The following is a 15,941-nucleotide window of genomic DNA, read 5'->3' as shown; positions in this document are numbered from 1 at the left end:
CCTGGAGAGTATCATGAATGGGTCCAATTCTAATTAATTGAACCCGTACACAATACTCTCCGGGGTGTTGTACAATTGCCATGGTAACAGCACCACCCAGAGTGCAAGATCATCTCTCCACACCCGATATTATTTCAGGCGGGATAGTATAACTCGACTGAAACGTTAAGAAAAGGTGCTCCAGAATTGTTATTTTTTAACGGGTAATGGAAGTATTTTCTAAAATGGGTCTGGAGAGCTGATAGGTCCTGTTTAATTATTCTGCCTGTGACTGCGTCTAAACAGTACTGTATTTTCTTCTATGGTCTGCAGCGTGATAATACTCTGCAGAGCGCCAGTGTAGAACTGGTATCTAACTGTTATATGGTCATTGTAGGACGATATTACTGGTTATAATAGTGCTCAGGTCCGCTATCAGCAATTGCAGGGCCTCATACTGCCAAGGAGTGTGGGACTCCTCATGCTGGGAGGGTGACGCATACAAGGTAGCATGATCTTGGTATGGGTTGGGGGGTAAGTGTGACAGGGGCTCTGTGAGGGGGCAGAAAATACAGGTGGAGACATGGTGTCTGTTTGAGGGAGAGGGGATAGAAGCAGGTGGCAGGGGCTCAGTAAGGGAGGTGGGGACATGGAAGACAAAAGGTGGAAGGGGTTCTGTTAGGGCAGGGAGGCACATAAAGTGGAAGGTGTAATGCATGCGACAGGGGGGACATAAGATGGCGGGAGATCTGTGGGAGCATGGATGCAGAAGGAGACCGAATCTCTGTTAAGGAAGGGAGACAAAAGCAGGTGGGAGAGGCTCTGTGTGAATGCGGGGGGCTAGAGGGGCCCCAGGGGCTCTGTGAATGACAGGGAACAGGGGATAGAATGTGGTGGTGGCTTTGTGGGGGGCAGGTGGACATAAGATGGCTTGGGGTCTGATGAGGCAGGGACACAGAAAGTGGGGGAAATGTCACAGGGCATCTATGGAAGAGCAGGGGGCACAAAGTGAACACAGGCACAGTCTTTCTGCCTGACACTACTGCATAGGCTGTCCTTACTGATGGCTTGATTGGCACTGCTGGTGATGTCATTGGCAAACACACAGGAATCCTGCTGCTGTGGCTTACCACAAAAAGAGTTTCACCTCCTCACACAGAAGTGAAGAGGAGGGGGCAGGAAGAGCCAATAAGAGATGAGGTCACGCACTTACTGTTTCTTGTCGCCTGTATAGTTTTACTTAGGTTGAACATATGTTATTAGACCCTTCCTTTGATCCATGTAAGCCTCATTGTTTCTGGTTTGCAGCAGTGATGGCAGACTGTGGGAGAAGGCAGCAGGCCCATTTTTATTACACTTGTATCCGGGCCCCATATGGCAGTTCCACTATTACTTCCCCTGTGAAGTGGTGCATAGTGGGAGCGTACACTTGTCCCTGACGGAAAAAGCAATGCGTGTGACTGACCATATGATTAGGTGTTAATGGACTGGGCCCCTTTTCATTACACTAGTGGCCGGGCTTCATATGGCAGTACCACTAGTACTTCCCCTGTTAGTGCTTGTATAATAGAAGCGTACACTTGTCCCTGACTTAGAAAGAAACATGTGATGAAGGGTTTCTATGTTCCACCTTTATTTTTCTTCTTGTGTTGATAATGTGGTTTACATATTTAAGGAAGTGGCGGGGAGGGGGGTGTAACCAAATAAAGTGACATTTGCTGCAGCGCATGTTGCTTTACACACCCTTTAGGTTTCAATCCTTGATCTGCCTCTGTAATAACCACTGCATACCAGAAACTGCATACTAAGTATTGACGTTTTGGCAGATCGTCTAGCCATAGCAATTTGGCCCATGTCAAAGTGGTGACCAACTTTGATTGTGCCCAGGGGGACCTCATATGATATATAGAGGGGATCTCTAGTCTGCAAATAATATTTATTAATTCAGAGGGCGGTCTCTAGTCTGCATATAATATATAGTAATGAGTAAGGGGGTCTCTAGCCTGCATATAATATATAGTAAGGGTTGGCGGATTCTCTAGTCTGCATTCAATATTAATTAAGGGGGAGGGGGTTTCTAGTCTGCATTGATTATTTAGTAATGGGGAGTGGGGTTTTCGGCCTGTATTAAATATATAGTAAGAAAAGAGGGGAATCTCTAGTCTGCATATAAAATATAGTAATAGGGGAGGTAGGTCTCTAGCTTGCATATAATATATATAGTAAGGGAGGCTCTCTAGTCTGTTTATAATATATAGTAAGAGAGGATGGGAATCTCTAGTCTGCATATAAAATATACTAATTGGGGAGGTAGGTCTCTAGCTTGCATATAATATATATAGTAAGGGAGGCTCTCTAGTCTGTTTATAATATATAGTAAGAGAGAATGGGAATCTAGTCTGCATATAAAATATAGTAATAGGGGAGGTAGGTCTCTAGCTTGCATATAATATATATAGTAAGGGAGGCTCTCTAGTCTGTTTATAATATATAGTAAGAGAGAATGGGAATCTAGTCTGCATATAAAATATAGTAATAGGGGAGGGAGGTCTCTAGCTTACATATAATATATATAGTAAGGGAGGCTCTCTAGTCTGTTTATAATATATAGTAAGAGAGAATGGGAATCTCTAGTCTGCATATAAAATATAGTAATGGGGAGGTAGGTCTCTAGCTTGCATATAATATATATAGTAAGGGAGGCTCTCTAGTCTGTTTATAATATATAGTAAGAGAGGATGGGAATCTAGTCTGCATATAAAATATAGTAATGGGGAGGTAGGTCTCTAGCTTGCATATAATATATATAGTAAGGGAGGCTCTCTAGTCTGTTTATAATATATAGTAAAAGAGGATGGGAATCTCTAGTCTGCATATAAAATATAGTAATAGGGGAGGTAGGTCTCTAGCTTGCATATAATATATATAGTAAGGGAGGCTCTCTAGTCTGTTTATAATATATAGTAAAAGAGGATGGGAATCTCTAGTCTGCATATAAAATATAGTAATAGGGGAGGTAGGTCTCTAGCTTACATATAATATATATAGTAAGGGAGGCTCTCTAGTCTGTTTATAATATATAGTAAGAGAGAATGGGAATCTAGTCTGCATATAAAATATAGTAATGGGGAGGTAGGTCTCTAGCTTGTACAGTATATACTATATATAGTAAGGGAGGCTCTCTAGTCTGTTTATAATATATAGTAATAAGCGGATCTATAGCTTCCATGTAAGTAAGGGGCAGATTTGTTATCACAACATTCACAGAATCAGAAAGGAACCAATAGTTTTTAGTTCCTGGCCCTTCTAAATGATCTAGCTGTTGTCAACAGATCAATCAAGTATCTGGGATTGCACATGCAAACATGAGAAGAACATCACGAGCCGCAGGCTTTTAACAACGGCTGGATATAAAGACCAGTTACCTCTGCCACCTTTATTTGGCAGGTGGAGGTAAGCAGGTTACGGATGGGCTGCTACTAATGGCCCAGTGCTATGTTCTTTCCACCAAGGCTAAAATTTGTCAGCCATATTGGTTGTTCCTTTTAAATGATCTTTTAGGCCACCTGCACAAGGCCGTGCCCGTAATCACTGTCCGCGATCACCAGCACGGACGGCGGCTAGTGGCCGCGGACAGCCACCCGCATTTTTCGCCCGTGCTCCCATACAAAATATGGGAGCACGTTCCGTAAAAAGCAAAAGATAGGACATGTCCTATCTTTTGTGGAGGCTTTTCGACGGCCCGGACACCTTCCCGTAAATATACGTGAAGGTGTCCGGGTCGATAGAAGTGAATGGGTCCATAATTGCGGACCATAATGTGCATGGGGTCATGTGCACGGGGCCTTAAGCAACTGGTGGCAAAACTGTGAGTTGATTGTACATACTGACAAAATCATAGTTAGGCCTTATTCACACGAACATGTCCGTTTTGCGCTCGTGAAAGATGCAGCGTTTTTCCTGCGTTGCAGTTCCGTGTGACATCGGCGTATGGTGCTTGTCAGCATTTTTTACTCGCGTATGTCATCTGTATGTCATGCGTTTTTTACCCTGAAGGAGGTGGTTTTCTTTTTCTCATCATTTCTTTAGCAACTGTTGCGTGAATCAAGCACAGCACACGGACTTCAATGGGTGTGTGATGCGCAAAAACACACAACTATAGGACATGCAGTGAGTTTCACGCAGCGGACACACGTTGCGTGAAAAACACTGAATGTCTGAATGGCCCCATTGACTTGCATAGGTCCGTGTGACGTGAGCTATTTTCACGCGTGTGACACGGACGTGAAATACGTTCGTGTGAATTAGGCCTAAGTGAGTTGTTTCTGAGAAGCTCATTTAAAAGAGACAACAAATTTAGTTGCATTTCCTATTGTCAATTTTTCAAAAATGGCCACCTCAACACAGAGAAACAGTAAAAAAAAACAACAAAAATAATCAAGGTCTGGCTATTTCTCTGACTTCAAAACCTTTTAAACACTTAGAAAGGAGCAGAATGAACTTCCGGTTCCGACACTGGTATGTGAAGACGTGTGTGACATTGCTCCCGCTCCACGAGTCCTTACAAAGCTGACACAGATATCTTCTCCAGACGCCCTGATGAGGAGAAGTTGCACTAAAAATTAACTGGAGTTACCTATATTGAGCGTTACCTACTCAGGAGCAGCAAAAAATCCAACTTTGAGAACATGAAATAAGACGTGATGGAGGAGCAGCAGCCCAAGATGGCGTCACTTGATGAACAGAATACGGCTGTTGAGACCGGAGACCTGCCATCTCCGATGTCTCCCAGTACCCTCCTGCCTCACAAGAGACTTTGGACTACAAGTTATTGTCCAAAGAAGTGGCTAATCTTATAGCCCCAGATCTATCAAGCACCCTAGTAACAACGGTGCAGACCAGACGAGGGCCGACTGAAAAAGGTGGAACAGAGAGTATCTAACAATGAAGATGAATTAATAACGGTTGTCTCACAAACCAGCGACTTGAAACAAATAGTTCATCAGATATATGATCGAATCGAAGATCTTGAAAATATGTCTTGCTCGAACAATTTATGGCTAATAGGTCTACCTGAATCAATACCGCTAAAGGCCCTTAAAAATCTGTGTGAATTTGACCCACCACAAGCCTTGGGATTGCCGAGGATCAAGTGTGGGGAACACGCGCACAGAGTTGGTCCGCCTAAACTATCCACTTCTAACTTGCAGGCTGATAAGTCGGATCGCTTTTGTCAAGTGATAATGCGTTATTTGGACTTTAATGACAGGGCAGATATTCTTTGTGCTTATCGCAACTGAAAAGAACCACTCATATATCAAGGAGCCCGTATTCTCCTATTTGGAGATTACTCAGCAGATGTCACCAAACAACGCAGAGCTTTCAGTGCAACACACTCGCTGCTTTTTCGAGCAGCATTTGCATTAGATTCTAGCTTATTTACCCAGACATTTTAAGGCTCAAACGTACATATGGGACTTTTCAGACTTTTAGAGTCCCGGAGTCTGCAGCACGCTTCTTCGCCGCAGGCTCTTCACCTACTGTACCTGAAACAAGACCATCAGTCTCTAGCCCACAACAGCTATCATCCTCACCAGTCAAGTCAACTAGTGGCAGGGGAGTTGGGGGGTTTCTTTATCTAACTTTGTGATTCATCTGCTAGATCGGCTCATTTGCGTTCTTCTCGTCTTTCTGTATACATTATGGGGTAGGTGAGCTGTGAGATTACGAGCACCAGGTTAATGGAAGTCCTACACTTGTACCATTGTATACAGTTGTCCACCTTTTCTATTGTTTTTCTTTTTGTATTGTGCTTCTTAACGCACTTTTGAATATTGATGGCTATTGCTGCTATTTCTGTTTGAAGGAATTCTTCTGGGAAACCTTGCCCAAGATCTTTATGCCGTGCCCCATCCTACAATTATATGTATTTCTGTATCTGACCTGTTTATCTAGGCCTATATCTATCTATTTTATAACATGAAAGTTGTTACATGGAATGTTAAGGGCCTTCGGTGCCCAGCAAAGCGTATGATGGTTTTGCGTCACCTGAAGAGACTTCAGGTGGATCTTGCCTTGTTGCAGGAGACCAATCTCACTAAAGACGACTTCCCCCATATGGATAAATAATGGGTAGTAGAGGTGCATGGATCTTCTGCAATTGAAAGGAAAGCTGGTGTCCTTGTCTTGATTTGTAAAACTTTTCCCCACACGGTCACTGATATAGAGATAGATGATGAAGGGCGTATGATATAACTCATGATAAAAAGCCCACAGGTTATACTTATCTTGTACTATGTTTACGCCCCAAACTCCTCGCAAAAACCCTTTTATGACAAGCTTCGTGACAAGCTGTTACAAGATTCGTTCCCTGATATACTCATGGGAGGGGATTTTAATGAGGTGTTCTCGCAAATCGAAGAACCATCGACAGGGTCTAGCATAGATTTAATCACTATTGATCCGACATCACAGTTGATGGATCTTCTATTGACCACTTCATTGCTCGATCCAAGCAAGTTGATCTGAGGGGTCGTATTATAGCTCACATCCATAAACTTAAAAAAGTTGTGAGAGTTCAATACAATAGCTCTAGTGACCAGCTACGCAGGGCGTACACTGACTTTCCCGTGGCACAGACCCCTTCCTCTTATGAACGGTGGTTCTCTGCCAGGAGAGACTTCGATGTATAGGCTGGGGAAGTGAAGATTTTATTAGGACTCAACAAGAAGTTGTTTACAGAAGGTTTGGCGATAAACCTGGTAGATTGTTGGCAAATTTAGAAAGAGGGAAGAGGCCCTTTCATTGTATTCAAAAACTAAGATTACCTGAGGGTAGAGTAGTGGAGGATAATAAATCCATTAATGCTTTATTGGGAGACTACTATACATCCTTGTACCGTGATTACCCGGCTAAGATGCCCAAAGGTTTAACCTTTTTACATAATGTTTTATTACCACAAGAGGAACAACTAGCCATTTCTAACGAGCCAATAACAGCGGAAGAAGTGCAAAAAGTGATAAAGTCCCTACCGCCGGGTAAATCCCCGGTCCCGGAAAGATATCCAGGTTAATTCTATAAGGTTATGAGTCCGCAAGTGACACCCATACTAACTAGTTAGTTCAAGAATGTTCTCTCGGGGAGTGACCAGGCGTTTCGTACTAATTTGGCCTACATTAAATTAATACCTAAAGAGGGATGAGATGTTGAGAGCCCATCATCCTATCGCCTGATCTTACTGATCAATCAGGATCTCAAGATCTTGGCCAAACTTATGGCAGACCGTCTTGCCCTCTTTGATCGGACCGTAGGTTTTGTGCGAGGGCGCTCTGCAGTAACTAACCTCCGTAGGGTCACCATGGCTATGGGCATGGTAGAGGCAAGACCGAAGGGGACGACACCTGCCCTTATCACTCTAGATGCTGAGAAAGATTATGACAATTTGAGCGGGGGGGGGGGGGTTAGGGCATGTGCTGGATGCCATTGGTTTTCATGGATGCTCTTAGAAGTTTCCTGGAAGCTCTTTACATGCAACCTAAGGCATGCGTGCACACACCTGGCACACCTATTCATTGACGACGTGATATTGTTCATGTCTGATCCAAATACTGATTTATCCAAGGTATTAGACGTTCTTACGGGATTTGGCACCTTCTCAGGTTTTAAACTTAATGTTTCCAAGTACGAGGTGTTTTATTTGGGGACCCAGGTACCTCATGAGGGACTACCTACCAATCTCCACGGTATCCCAGAAGTTAAACGTTCCATAAAATATCTGGCCGTTCACGTAGAACGTACTACGGACTCTATCTATCGCCTAAACTATGCAACATTACTCTAAAAGATTATACAAGAACTGAACAGACGGCATGGTATGTTAAGAAGGAATTATCTCCTCAAGATGATGAGTTTTCTAGGCTGCCATATCCGTTGCAGACAATACCTTTGCTTCTAAAACATACGGACATATTGAAACTAGGGATGTCACGATACCAGAATTAGGACTTCGATACCGATACTTCGTTTAGTATTGCGATTTCGTTACCAATTCGATACTTTGCCAACAATAATAATAAAAAAAAGTTCTTCCATTTTCTGATGTGAGGCGCGTAGTGTGATGATGAATTTAACCTCCACGTGCCTCACATTAATAGTAATTAACCCCATCATGTTTCTCAGTCATAATGGGTTAATGTGTGAGGTACATGATGGGGTTAATTATTATTAATGTGAGGCACATGGAGGTTAAATTCATCACACCTTGTGCCCCACAATAAGTGATAGAAAGCAGTTTTTATTTTTATTTTTTTAAGCGTACACATCATAAATGATGCAAAAAAATTGTTGTGCAGGTTATTACGGCCGCGCCAATACTGAATGTGTGTAGAATTTATGTATTGAGTCTTATTTTAATGTTTATTGTAAAAAAGGTGTATGTGTATTTTTTTAAAATGTAACATTACTTTATGTTTTTACTTTATTTTTTAAACTTTAATGTACTGGCATATATCTATATGCCAGTACATTAGCCTGTGTGCTGATAGCACACAGGCAGTTGTTAGGACATACCTAAGTATGCTCTAACAACAGGAAATATGGTAGGACAGCCCTGGGGTCCTTCAATGGACCCTGGGCTGTTTGCCCATATATGGTATGTCACAGGAATTCCTGTGATGCGATCCAAGGGGCATCTCCCCTTCTCATTTTCCCCTGAATGCTGCAGTCAGCTATGATCGCAACATTCACGGGAATAACGGCGGAGATGAGAGGTTTCTCTGATCTCCGCCAGCAGGGCTGCGGCTGTGTAATACAGTCATTACCCCACTCCTGACAGGAAGTGCGTGCGCGGTCAGCATGAGGAGATGCTGCCGGTGCTGCACTAATGAGCGGCGTTACAGGCACTGAAGACAGAACATAAGGGTGTTTTGTAGCGCGCCCGCCATGTTCTGTTTTCAGTGCCGCCGTTCATTAGTGCAACACCGGCCGCATCGCATCATCCTGACCCCACGCATTTGTTATCAGGAATCAGGAGCGCGGCATATCACACAGCCGTAGCCTCGCTCTCATATATTCATGTGTTGCAATACTGAGCTGTGCGGTCGCACAGCTAAGTATCGAAATACATGAAATAACGGTATCGAACCGTTTGGGGATGCAGAGTATCGAAACAGTATCGAAGTTTCGTTGCATCGTGCATGCCTAATTGAAACTAAACAAGGGTTTTGTTCATTTCATATGGTGTGGCAAATGACCGCGCATCCACATGGATAAGCTTATGCAGTGGCGTAACTATAGAGGTCGCAGCGGTCAGAATTACGACCCCCCGAAGCCAGGGGAGCCCGCGGCCCCCCACACCACATCAATGAAAAGTTACTATTGTAACTGGGGCCTATGTAATAAACTACGTGGGCCACTGTTACTATAGTAACTGACAGTACTTACCCTCCTCTTTCTGGAGTGCAGCAGTGGCTCTGACGTCACAGCACTGTGCGCAGCGCATGACGTCACAACCATAGGCTCTGCGCACAACATCCCTGGATGGAGTCAGGACCTCCGCTGCGAGCGAAGAGGAGGGTAAGTTTAATATTATGTTTGCTGGAGCTGATAGGTCGGAGTCCGACTCCCGGGACCTCTGCCAATCAGCTGTTTTGAAAGGGTAGGCTTAGATACAGGGCCCCAGCAGACAGTATTAGTATTCTGTATAAGCTTGCTGTCTGCTGGATCCTGTATCTAAGCCTGCCTTGTGGTAGACTTAGATACAGGGTCCAACAAACAGTATCACACATGCACATGGGCCCTGTATCAGCCTACCATATGTGCTAGTCTATGTTCACATCACCGCTGCCCTTCCATTGAGGGGTTCCGTATGAGGTTTCCGTTGGGTAACCCCTCAACGGAAATGCAAACTGAAACCTCAGCTTCCGTTTATCTCACCATGGATCTCAATGGTGAGGGAAACGGAAGCTGAGGTTTCAGTTTGGCTTTCGGTTGAGGGGTTACCCTACGGAAACCTGCGACGGAACCCGTCACCGAAAGGGCACCGGTGATGTGAACAGGCCCTTACTAATGTTTTTTTTTGTTTGTGTTTTCGGTCGTTTGACTACGTCGGATTCGAGGACTACTTCGATGATGGCTTTTTTTTATTATCAATAAAATGGTTAACGAGGTTTGTGTGGGTTTTTTTATTTCAATAAACCTATTTTTTCTATGTCTTTGTATTTTTTTTAAACTTTATTGCTACTGCCTTAGTAATGGCCACTGACTGATTTACATCGCCCATTACTAAGGCGGGGTTTAGTGTTAGCCGGTGAAAAGGCTAACACTAAACCCTATTATTACCCCGGTATCCACCGCCACCAGGGGTGCCGGGAAGAGCTGGGTACGATCCAGTACCCGACCATCTATAGTGATGGACGGGTAATGGGGCGGCCGCAGGCTTGTATTATCAGGCTGGGAAAGGCCAAACACAGTGGCCCTTGCCACCCTGGTAATGCTAGGCTGCTGCTATGTTGTATCTGGCTGGTTATAAAAAATGTGGGGTACCCCACGTCTTTTTTTAAAATATAAAAAATTACAAAAAATTGGAAAGAATAATGTGGGGTTCCCCCATTTTTATAACCAGCCGATACAACAAAGCAGCAGCAGGCTATCATTATCAGGGTGGGAAAGGCCACTGTTTTGGGGTTTTCCCAGCTTGATAATAACAGCCTGCGGCCACGCCACTGCCCCTCCATCAGTACAGATGGTCAGGTACTGGATCATACCCAGCTCTTCCCGTCACCCCTAGTGGTGGGTACTGGGTTAATAATAGGGGTTAGTGTTAGCCTCTTCATGTCTAACATTAAGCCCTGCCTTAGTAATGGATGCTGTCAATTAGCCAGCGGTCATTACTAAGGTGGTAGTAATAAAGTTTAAAAAAATACAAAGACATAGAAAAGATATTTTATTTAAATAAAAATCCCACACAACCCTCGTTATCCATTTTATTGAGAATAAAAAAAATGCAGTTATCGAAGTAGTCCTCGAATCCAATGTAGTCCATAAACCGAACTTGTAAAAAAAACACAAACACACAAAAATAATTAGTAACACATAAAAAAGCAAAACAATTCTTAAACTTACCTTTCCTGGGTCCAGCGCTGGAGCAGCAATGTCAGCGGGCTGGGCCCTATATCTAAGCCTATCATGTGTGATACTGTCTGCTGAGCCACTGTATATATCCATAGCTATAGGGTCGTAGTGCTATAGATATGCTGTCTCATATATATACTCACACACATTTTTTGGGGGGGTATGAGTATTGGGGCTATTTCCCCTGGCTGCTAGTGCTGCATCATTGGGTCACTTAGGAGACCCAGCGATGCAGCTGAAAGTTGCGGGTCATTGGGGATGAGAAGTTTGGGGGGGCCAAGCAGAACCTTTGCATCGGGTCCCATGAGCCTTTAGCTACGCCCCTGAGCTTATGGCTACCAGGGAGAGAGGCGGTATCAACTTGCCTAACATGAGGGGTTATCATTTGGCATGTTTGGCGAGACATGTCATAGACTGGGCCAAACACATTAGTTACCATTCTGATGGCGTTCTGGAATCACATTTTTGTGCCCATTGGGATCTCTGCTCGCTCTTACATACGTCTGTCGGTTTTACCTAAATTCATAAAGCAATCTTTAATATGTAGAGATACTATAATGGCCTGGATGACAATGAGAAGACGATATGGTCTCTCCTTCTGGATTTCCAAATACCTTCCTCTATGGAACCATCCTGAATTTATCCAGAGCAAGGATAATGGTCTTTTTGCTTAATGCTGGGCGAAGAGTATACTTAAAGAGGCTCTGTCCCACATTATAAGTGGACTATCTTCTACATAATGTGATCGGCGCTGTAATGTAGATTACAGTAGTGTTTTTTATTTAGAAAAACAATACATTTTGACGGAGCTATGACCAATTTTAGATTTATGCTAATGACTGTTAATGCCCAACTGGGCGTTTTTTGGCTTTTGACCAAGTGGGCGTTGTAAAGAGAAGTGTATGACGCTAACCAAACAGCGTCATATACTTCTATCCATTCATGTACTCAGCACATAGTGACCTTGCGTTGTTCACGATTTGCTGTCACTTACTCACACATTTACGTTACTGAAGTGTCTTGAGAGTGAATAGACATCGCTTCCAGTCAGGACGCGTTGTTTATTCACAATCCCGACACTTCGGTAATGTTTGTGTGGGACTTAAAGGAACAGTGTCATCACAATTTTTTTTTTAATATGTTAAAGATGTTAGTGCTTTATTAAAAACGTTTATATTTATTTGTGTGTTTGTGTTTTACTTTTTCTTATTTTTACACTTTTTCTTCCCTATGGGGGCTGCCATTTTTTTTTCCATTTCTGTATGTGTCGATTAACGACATGGAATACGGCATCCACTTCTGTGTACGCCGTCTGTGTGGGAACTGCGCATGCGCCGCTCCCACACAGTCCAATTTGAAATGCGCGCCGTCCGGCGCAATTTTCCCGTGGACCGGAAGTCGCGGCCGGACAGTAAGATTACTACTTCCGGTCGTGGCTTCCGGACTTGTGCACCTGGACCAGCGGCAGCAGACGGAGCGGACGGGCCGGAGGGAGCCGCGGCGGCAGGAGCAGGTAAGAGATTTCTATGTATGTTCGTGTTTGTGTGTGTTTACTACTGTATGTAAACCTACTACACTGTGTGTTAGCTCAAAAAATGGCGACACACAGTGTAGGAGGTTAGACCGTTCAAACCCCTCGTTTATCCCGGCACTAGCCAGGATAAAGGAGGGGGGGATTCTCAGAGCTCACTAGAGCGAGTGCTTTTTTCCCAATTTTGCAGCAAAAAGCAATGTGGTTGCTTTACCACATGCAATGCTGCAATTTTGGGGAATAGCTCCATCTAGTGACCAGCAATGGGAAATATTATAAATTAGAATCTAATTTATAATATTTCCTGACTCGTGAAAAAAATAAAAAAAAATTGAACAATGTTTAATCACCTACACACTAAATGTTTAATTTAAAAAAAACAAACATGTTTTGCTGGCAACACATTCCCTTTAATGACCGCAAAGGTGATCTCGCAAGATCACTATGTGCTGAGTACATGAGCATGAACGCTCACTTGGTCAAAAGCTAAAAAACGCCCAGTTGGGCATAAAGAAAGTCGATAGCATAAAGCTAAAATAGGTCATAACGCTGTCAAATTTTTCTAAATACAAAACACTGCTGTAATCTACATTACAGCGCCGATCACATTATGTAGAAGATAGGGCACTTATAATGTGGTGACAGAGCCTCTTTAAAGTGCAGCATCTACTTCATGACATAGTTCCGAGATGGCTTACAGGGGAAGAACTGATTGATAAATATGGGTTAACACTCTTCCAATATATACAATATGCTCAGGTTAAACGTTTTTTCACAAATGCTTTGAGAGATGTTAGCCAGGAAGTGTTGACCAATGACACGGATAAAGCTCTTTTTCAGGGCACAGGCATGACGTCCATCTCTCAAATATACAGAAATATTAGAGATAGTCTAATTGTACTTCCACCTGAAACGTTTTTTTACTGCATGGGAGGAGCAAATGGGAGATATTGACCTTATGTAAAGGATCTGCCAGACACAGCTTCTGTGTCGACGCCCGTGGTTAGTCAGTCTGCACCTGCTCCTAAGTCTGATAGAGTGACTCCTTCTCCTACCAATCAGGCTGGGAGGCTGAGAAGTGGGAGAGCCTATCACAGCCTGGCCAGACAGAGCTAGCCCCTGCCCTCTGTCTATTTATGCCTTCATTTCCTGCTCCTCCTTTGCCTGTGATTCTGTCTGTTTCCTGTCTCTGCTGCTGCTTATACTATTTGCCCTCTGCTTCATACTGACTACTCTCCTGCTCTGCGTTTGGTACCTCGTACACTCCTGGTTTGACTCGGCTCGTTCACTACTCTTGTTGCTCACGGGGTTGCCATGGGCAACTGCCCCATTTCCCTTAGCTTCTGTGCACCCTTGTCTGTTTGTCCTGCACATAGTGAGTGTAGGGACCGTCGCCCAGTTGTATGCCGTCGCCTAGGACGGGCCGTTGCAAGTAGGCAGGGACTGAGTGGCGGGTAGATTAGGGCTCACCTGTCTGTCTCCCTACCCCGGCATTACACCTTAGAGATAAGATCCTGACTGGATGGGGCTTGATATAAAAGCATGTGATTAGGGAGGTATGGAGAGATACTCAATATCATATCATGCATAGAGCTATTTTTGGTTTTAACTTGCCACCGAGTCTTTTAATGCCTGATCAACTGCTGGCATGTCCCAAATGTCTCACTGGCAGGACAGATTTATTGCATGGATTGTGGCACTGTCCTAAGATTCAACCCTTCTGGTCTCGGGTCTGTGAATTGATGAATGCTCTTTGGTGATTGTCCCTGCCGATGTCCCCCACACTTTTCCTTTTTCACTATTTGGAAGACGGGACAAATGATGACAGAGCTGAAGGGAGATACTTGCCACAACTGTTTCATCCAATGTGTTTGATAGCTAAACGTTTATTATTGCAACATTGGTTGTCTCCTATTGTACCGAGTCTACCGACCATACAAAATGTTTTGACACAATTGAAACACTGCTTACTCATCGAAAGACTAGAAGCAGAATATAAAAAAAGGTACAAAGAAGTTCTTTGTCAAATGAAAGACATTTATGGTGACGCACTTATCTGAGACTGAACTCATACAGGCTGTGTCTCCTTTCACGTATACCGAATGGTATCTACTGGAGACATTGAAGCTTACATTGTGTCGTTTACATATCACCTAGTGGTTGTACTTTGGAGTCTGTGCGGGCCATTGCATTTTCCCAGGAGATCTTCTTCTTTTTTCTTGTTCCCACTGGGACAGAAGGAAATATTGTGTCATTTTCCCCTTTATTTTCTGTTATATAAATGTTTGTATTTTGGGTCTGCGTACCTAAATTTGTTGTATGGTTATACATATTTTGGTAAAATTGCATAAAAATGATTAAACAAAAAAAAGAAGCAGAATATTTCATAATTAAACACTATTGCAAGCACTGTACTCTGGATTGGGTAATTCCCATCAGATTGCTCCCTAACAACTGATCAATATAAGCATGTGACACAAGCTTAGTCTGCGTTCCCACAGTGCAGATTTGCTGCAGATTTTGCCTGTATTTTGTAAGCTAAAACCAGAATTGGATCCAGGGGAACAGAGCTATAATGCATTTCTTTATATATTTATTCTGTTTAGGTTCCGTTCCTGGTAAAAATCTGCAGCAAATCTGCTCTGTGGGAACCCAGATTTCTGCAACTAAAAAAACTTTCCATATTTCTAAATGGGGATGTTTCTGCAGCATGTGCAGATGAATGGGACAGTGGCAGAAATTTGCTCAACAAATCTGCCGTGTGTGAACATACACTAAAACTGAGTTTTCAGGTCGCGGTCAAAACTTTGTGTGGAAAGTGCTCTGTGGTGGGGTTTTCAAATCCACAGCATGTCAATTTATAATGCGTATTTTGAGCTGAGATGCTGCGTGTTTAGTCCATAGGCTTAAATGGGGAGTATAAATTCCAAACTAAAATACACAAGTTGAGTTTTGTTGCGGTTGGTGTAGCATTTACGCAGCGGAACTGCTGTAAATCCGCAGGTGCATATCAATTTTGCTATAATCAAGGCTCCACAGGTAAAACCATTGTGTAAAATCCGCAATGATTTCCTCAACTACATTGCTTTTCCGCAGCAATAAGCGCAGCAAAAACAAACTATATGCTGTGGATTGCTGTGACTGATTTACCTGCGTTTTGTTTAGATTCCGCTGTAGAATTTCCATATCGGAAGATCTGTAGCATATCCAGCCTGTGGGAACATAACCTTGGAGCCTATGGTGCTGAAAGCTAGGAGACAAACCCTTAGGTTGGGTTCCCACAGTGCAGATTTGCTGCTGA

This window comes from Rhinoderma darwinii, chromosome 4, assembly GCF_050947455.1.
Source record: "Rhinoderma darwinii isolate aRhiDar2 chromosome 4, aRhiDar2.hap1, whole genome shotgun sequence".
Lineage (NCBI taxonomy): Eukaryota > Metazoa > Chordata > Amphibia > Anura > Rhinodermatidae > Rhinoderma > Rhinoderma darwinii.
This window is presented reverse-complemented; position numbering follows the sequence as displayed.